The sequence below is a fragment of the Durio zibethinus genome, unplaced genomic scaffold, assembly GCF_047325235.1.
Source record: "Durio zibethinus cultivar Kanyao isolate XHJ-2024 unplaced genomic scaffold, ASM4732523v1 HiC_scaffold_3, whole genome shotgun sequence".
Lineage (NCBI taxonomy): Eukaryota > Viridiplantae > Streptophyta > Magnoliopsida > Malvales > Malvaceae > Durio > Durio zibethinus.
In genome coordinates, this window is record NW_028323044.1 from 10,741,851 (window position 1) to 10,749,350 (window position 7,500).

Genomic DNA, 7,500 nt, shown 5'->3' on the forward strand with positions numbered 1-7,500 from the left:
ATTCTGTTTTCCTGTCCTGTTTCTCTTTAACTTGCGTAATCAGCCCTTCCCTTTGTTCTAGTGCCCGCATGCTTGTGTTTTAGGCTGACTTAGGCATCAAGGACGAGATTCCAAGCCTAAGGCCGCACGGATTCTGAGTCTAAGGTCGGAGCCCGTGACAGTTGGTATCAGAGCGAGTTCGATTCTGCGTGTTTGTGTTGTGCAGGTTAGATCGTGATTGAGGAGATGGCATCCCAAAGCGACGTTGCTAGCCAACAACCAGAGGCCCAGGAGCATGGGCGAGGAAGAGGCAAGAAAGCTGGTTCTAGAGATATCTGGTCTACCATGGACGGTAGGCTGGCCAAGGTGGAGGTGACCATAGGCGACATGGGGGAGAAGCTGGAGGAAGTAGAAACTCACATTGCATCGCTAGACTCCATGGGGGAGGAGATCCAAAGTGAGCTAGCAGCTGCTCTCAACAATGGCCTGGATGAGATCACCCGAAAGAATGAATCCTTGGAGGCGGAAGTTCTGACTTTGCGAGATGGCATGGAGGCCATGCGCCATGGCATGGAGGCCATGCGCCAGCGGATGGAGGAGCTTACCAGTGAGCTCGTTACTTGCAAGACTGCCATTGGGAATGGCATGTTTGCTGGAGTGTCCAGATCCAGATTGGATGTCCCCAAGCCCAAGGAGTTTAAGGGGACTAGGGCGGCCAAGGAAGTAGACAATTACCTTTGGGGTATGGAGCAGTATTTCCAGGCCATGGGCATGCAAGACGAGGCGATAAAGGTAAGCACCGCTGCTATGTATCTCACTGATGTAGCCTTATTGTGGTGGAGGCGCAGGTGTGATGATGTCAGGCGTGGGAACGCCAAGATTGGAACCTGGGCAGAGTTCCAAAAAGAGTTCAGAGAACAATTTTACCCGGAGTATGCCGATGATGAGGCACGGGCAAAGTTGCGCAGGTTGAGCCAGCAAGGGAACATAAGAGAGTATGTTCAAAAATTCTCTGAACTGATGCTACAGATCTCGGATCTAGGCGAGAAGGACGCATTCTTTGCTTTCATGGATGGGCTGAAGCCGTGGGTGAAGCATGAGCTACAAAGGAGGGGAGTTCATGACTTGGCTAAAGCCATGACCACTGCCGAGGCGTTGATAGAGTTCAAGCCTCTGAACAAGTTCGAGTCTACCAAGCCCAAGGGTAAGGGCAGGGACGATAGGGACCGGAAGAAGCAGTCCAATGGGAAGGACCGTGACCGGGAGTCCAAGGATGGAGACCGAGACCGTTCAACCAAGGATGGCGAGAGGAAGCCATCAGCAGGCAAGTGGAAAGCAAAGGGGGACCGAGAGCCACTAGCATGTTACCTATGTGGAGGGAGCCACATAGCACGCAATTGCCCGCAGAAGGGCAAGCTGGCTGCTGTAGACAGGGAGTCTGACGAGGAGCCAGAGTCAGGGGCAGCAAAGCTTGGGTCGTTGGTGCTCAATGCTGTCCAGAGTAAGGGGAGCCGCAAGCCGAAGGGCTTGATGTTTGCGGATCTGATGGTTGCGGGTCAGAAGGTGAGCGCACTGGTGGACACAGGTGCCTCACATCTTTTTATTTCAGGTGATGGAGCCCGGAAGCTCGGACTAAAGGTGCAGAAAGGGACTGGTACCATTAAGACAGTGAACTCCAAGGAAGTTCCAGCCATTGGAGTAGCACGGGGAGTGGAGTTGCAGCTTGGAGATTGGAAAGGCAAGGAGACCATTGAGGTAATACCCCTTGACGACTATGAGTTTGTGATTGGGTTGGATTTCCTTGTTCGGATTAACGCCCTCCTTGTGCCTTTTGCCGATTGTGTTTGCATCTTGGATGCACGGTGCCAATGCCTAGTACCATTGAGAAGAGGGTCTGGAGTTGGGTCGAGGGTGGTGTCAGCCATCCAATTTGCCAAGGCGGTAAGCAGACAAGAAGACACCTTCTTGGCAGCCCTGAAATATGATGAGCCAAGGGAGAAGGAGACCGAGTCACCCTTGGAGGTGCTAAAGGTGTTGAAGACCTTTAGTGATGTGATGCCCGCAAAGCTGCCTAGCAAGCTACCACCTAAGAGGGAGGTGGACCACAAGATCGAGCTGGTGTCCGAGGCCAAGCCACCAGCCAGAGCCCCTTACCGAATGTCTCCACCAGAGTTGGAGGAGTTGAGGAAGCAGCTCAAGGAGTTAGTTGATGCTGGCTTCATCAAGCCATCGAAAGCACCCTATGGTGCACCGGTTCTATTCCAGCGCAAGCATGATGGGTCGTTGCGGCTGTGCATAGACTACCGGGCTTTGAACAAGCTGACCATTAAGAACAAGTACCCCATCCCACTCATTGCGGACTTGTTCGATCAACTTGGGAGCGCAAGGTGGTTCACCAAGCTGGATTTGAGGTCAGGCTATTATCAAGTCAGGATCGCGGAGGGAGATGAGCAAAAGACAGCATGTGTCACGCGGTATGGTTCGTATGAGTTCTTGGTGATGCCTTTCGGACTCACGAATGCCCCAGCAACATTCTGCACCCTTATGAACAAGGTACTTCAGTCATTCCTTGATCGGTTTGTTGTGGTTTATTTAGATGACATTGTGATCTACAGCCAGACTTTGGGAGAGCATGTAGACCACTTGAGACAGGTGTTCGAGGTGTTGCGGGCGCACAAGCTGTTTGTCAAGAGGGAGAAGTGCTCATTCGCCCAGCAGGAGATCCCATTCCTTGGCCACATAGTGGGAGGTGGCAGGATACGCATGGATGAAGGCAAGATAGATGCCATCCTGGAGTGGCAACCGCCAGCCAAGGTCACTGAGTTGAGATCGTTCCTTGGGCTGGTTAACTACTACAGGCGCTTCATCAAGGGTCACTCAGCAATAGCCACGCCATTGACTGACTTGCTCAAGAAAGGGAGAGCATGGGAGTGGAGCGCAGGGTGCCAGGAAGCCTTTGACAGGTTGAAGCGGGCTGTGACCGAGGAGCCAGTCTTGGCCTTGCCAGACCATGCCAAACCGTATGAGGTGCATACGGATGCATCAGACTTTGCCATAGGGGGCGTGTTGATGCAAGAGGGACGTCCAGTCGCGTTTGAGAGCAGGAAGCTGAACGAGACTGAACGTAAGTACACGGTCCAAGAGAAGGAGATGACTGCAGTGGTGCACTGCTTGCGCACTTGGCGCCATTACCTGTTGGGGTCGAGGTTCGTGGTGAGGACGGACAATGTGGCAACCAGCTACTTCCAGACGCAGAAGAAGCTGTCCCCCAAGCAGGCGAGATGGCAAGATTTTCTTGCAGAATTTGATTTCCAGATGGAGTACAAGCCAGGACGGGCGAACCTAGTGGCAGACGCCCTGAGCAGAAAGGCTAACCTTGCTGCCATTAGCCAACCAGAGGGGTCACTGGTGCCGCGCATCAAGGAGGGACTTGCGCATGATCCTACAGCCAAGGCTTTGATGGAGTACGCCCAGCAAGGTAAGACTAGGCGGTTTTGGTTGCAGGATGGGTTGTTGTACACCAGGGGCAGTAGACTGTTTGTGCCGCAGCATGGGAAGCTCCGCAAGGAAGTTTTGCAAGAGTGTCATGATTCAAGGTGGGCTGGACACCCAGGAGTGAGCCGCACCTTGGCGCTGATCGAGGACCGGTACTACTGGCCGCACATGAGGGACGATGTGGAGGCCTATGTGAAGACTTGTCTTGTGTGCCAACAGGACAAGGTGGAGCTCAAGAAACCAGGGGGTCTCTTGGAGCCATTGCCAGTGCCAGAGCGACCATGGGAGAGTGTTTCTCTGGACTTTATAGTCGGTCTACCCAAGACAGAGGGGTTTGGAAGCATCATGGTAGTGGTGGACAGGTTTTCCAAATATGGAATCTTCATTCCAGCAACCAAGGAGTGCCCAGCCGAGGAGGCAGCTCGATTGTTCCTGAAGAACATGGTGAAGTACTGGGGAGTGCCGAGGACCATTGTTAGTGATCGGGACGGGCGTTTCACGGGCAGGTTCTGGACTGAGTTGTTCAAGCTGTTGGGGTCAGACTTGAACTTTTCCACCAGCATGCATCCGCAGACCGATGGGCAGACAGAACGTGTGAATGGACTACTGGAGGTCTACCTCAGGCACTATGTGAGTGCCACACAAAGGGACTGGCCAAAGCTACTGGATATTGCGCAGTTTTCCTACAACTTGCAAAGGAGCGAGGCAACGAACCAGAGCCCATTTGAGGTTGTGACAGGGCAACAACCACTAACACCCGGTTCGATTGCTGCAGGTTATACAGGACCGAATCCAGCAGCATACAAGTTTGCCAAGGCATGGCAGGAGCAAGCTGACTTGGCCAGAGTTTGTCTACACAAGGCGGCCAAGAGGTCGAAGAAGTGGGCAGACCAGAAGAGGCGGGATGTGCAGTTCCAGGTTGGAGACTTGGTGTTGGTGAAGCTGCATCCCATTGTGCGCCACAGGGGGCTGCACAAAGGCCTAGTCCGGAGGTATGAGGGACCTTTCCGAGTAGTCAAGAGAGTAGGCAAGGTTGCCTACAAGCTGGATATGCCACCCAAGCCGAGGGTACACCCGGTGTTCCATGTGAGCATGCTCAAGCCGTTCCATGAGGATGAGGGAGATCCAGGACGGGCAGAGTCAAAGCGTGCACCGTTGGGAGCAAGGGCCTCATATGAGAAGGAGGTCCACAGCATTATGGCTGACCGGGAAGTGAGACGGAAGAACTATCAACCAAGACATGAGTACTTGGTGCGCTGGAAGGGACTTCCAGACAGTGAGGCGAGCTGGGAACCAGCAGAGGACTTATGGCAGTTCGGGGACCAGATCAGGCAGTACCATGCAGAAGACGCAACGAGGGCGTTGCGCAATCAGGTGGGGGAGAATGTCACGCCCTGGGCGGGCGCGCCAGGCACATCAGCCAGACCAGCAGGCGAGCCAGCAGCTAAGGCCCGCAGACCAGGCGTGCTGGCGGGTATCAGTGCGCAAAGCCTATCAAACGAGCTCCAAACGCCCGCCCATCTTGCAGGCCAACTCATGAGACCAAGGCCTGGCATTTGGGCTGCCCGCACCACATCCAGAAGGGCCCGAGGTGCTGGATACGCAAGGGAAGCTTCTGGAACCAGGCAGGATCAGCATCAGCATCCTGGCAGATTTGGTTGACCCTGAAAATCAGGAACCAGCATCTTGATTAAATGTAATCCCATGATTGTAGCCTTTATTTTAGGGATTTGCCATTAAGTTGTAGCTGGAGCCTCAACTATAAATAGAGGGCTGCTCCACCCTCATTTGTACACCATCAAACACTTCTGTTTCAGTGAATACAAGAGCATTTCCAGAATTCTGTTTTCCTGTCCTGTTTCTCTTTAACTTGCGTAATCAGCCCTTCCCTTTGTTCTAGTACCCGCACGCTTGTGTTTTAGGCTGACTTAGGCATCAAGGACGAGATTCCAAGCCTAAGGCCGCACGGATTCTGAGTCTAAGGTCGGAGCCCGTGACACGGGCGCTTGCCTCGACCACCATCGGCACACGCTCCGCCCTGGTGCGGCAGGTTGCCTCGACCACCATCGGCACACGCTGGGCCCTGGTGCGGGCGCTTGCCTCGACCACCATCGGCACACGCTGGGCCCTGGTGCGGCAGGTTGCCTCGAGCACCATCGGCACACGCTGGGCGCTGGTGCGGCAGGTTGCCTCGACCACCATCGGCACACGCTGGGCCCTGGTGCGGGCGCTTGCCTCGAGCACCATCGGCACACGCTCGGCCCTGGTGCGGTCGGTTGCCTCGAGCACCATCGGCACACGCTGGGCCCTGGTGCGGCAGGTTGCCTCGACCACCATCGGCACACGCTGGGCCCTGGTGCGGGCGCTTGCCTCGACCACCATCGGCACACGCTCGGCCCTGGTGCGGTCGGTTGCCTCGAGCACCATCGGCACACGCTGGGCCCTGGTGCGGCAGGTTTGCTCGAGCACCATCGGCACACGCTGGGCCCTGGTGCGGGCGGTTGCCTCGACCACCATCGGCACACGCTGGGCCCTGGTGCGGGCGCTTGCCTCGACCACCATCGGCACACGCTGGGCCCTGGTGCGGGCGCTTGCCTCGAGCACCATCGGCAGACGCTGGGCCCTGGTGCGGCAGGTTGCCTCGAGCACCATCGGCAGACGCTGGGCCCTGGTGCGGCAGGTTGCCTCGAGCACCATCGGCACACGCTGGGCCCTGGTGCGGTCGGTTGCCTCGAGCGCCATCGGCAGACGCTGGGCGCTGGTGCGGGAACTTGCCTCGACCACCATCGGCACACGCTGGGCCCTGGTGCGGCAGGTTGCCTCGATCACCATCGGCACACGCTGGGCCCTGGTGCGACAGGTTGCCTCGAGCACCATCGGCACACTATCGGCCCTGGTGCGGGCGGTTGCCTCGACCACCATCGGCACACGCTGGGCCCTGGTGCGGGCGCTTGCCTCGAGCACCATCGGCACACGCTGGGCCCTGGTGCGGGCGGTTGCCTCGAGCACCATCGGCACACGCTGGGCCCTGGTGGGTTTAGGCACATCTTCAAATTTCTGCCGTGCCAATGCCATTTTTATGGCTTGTAAATTCATACAATGGTCCCCTAAGCCTTCACGTGAAGTTTCGTTGGAAGATGACTCGTTTTCTATTTTTCACGATTTTCGAAACTTTTTGCGGTTCGGGATTTTTTAAAATTTTTTTATAAGGATTTTTGGCCCCAAATTTTGTAGGCATGATCCTTCTATTTTTGTTGGCATGCACAAAAAAATTCAGCTAAAAACTCGAAGTAGAGAAGATTTTGTGACCGTTTGAAAAAAGTGTCCCCATTTCAGACACTTTAACGGCTACTGGTAGCAAACCTGTAAAATCTCAAATGCTCTTTAAGGGGGTGTGAATTCTCAGAGGTTTGATGAGGGATAGGGGGCCAACACAAGGCCAAGTACCAGCACCCATCGCACATCATGTGCGCACACCCCCCCGGCCCCCCTCCCAATCGCCGGAACCCCAATGCCGCCGGTCAGGTTCTCCGGCGGTACTCCGGCGATGCTCCGGCAATGCTGTCCCGAGTGAAAAAAATGCGGCACCAGCACATGCTGGAGCCAAGCATGGGCACCGTGGCTCAAAATCGAACTTCGGCCAAGGCCTCGACCATCAATGGCACATGATGACGCATGGTGATGGCACATGCATCGACCATCATCGGCATAGGCTGCCCTTCGGTACGGGCACTTGCCTCGACCGCCATCGGCACAAGCTGGGCCCTGGTGTGGGTTGTTGCCTCGATCACAATCGGCACATGCTGAGCCTTGGTGCGGGCGGTTGCCTCGAGCACCATCGGCAGACCCTGGGCCCTGGTGCGGCCGATTGCCCCGATAACCATCGGCACACGCTGGGCCCTGGGGCGGGCGCTTGCCCCCAGCACCATCGGCACACGCTGGGCCCTGGTGCGGGCGCTTGCCCCCAGCACCATCGGCACACGCTGGGCCCTGGTACGGGCGGTTGCCCCGAACACCATCGACACA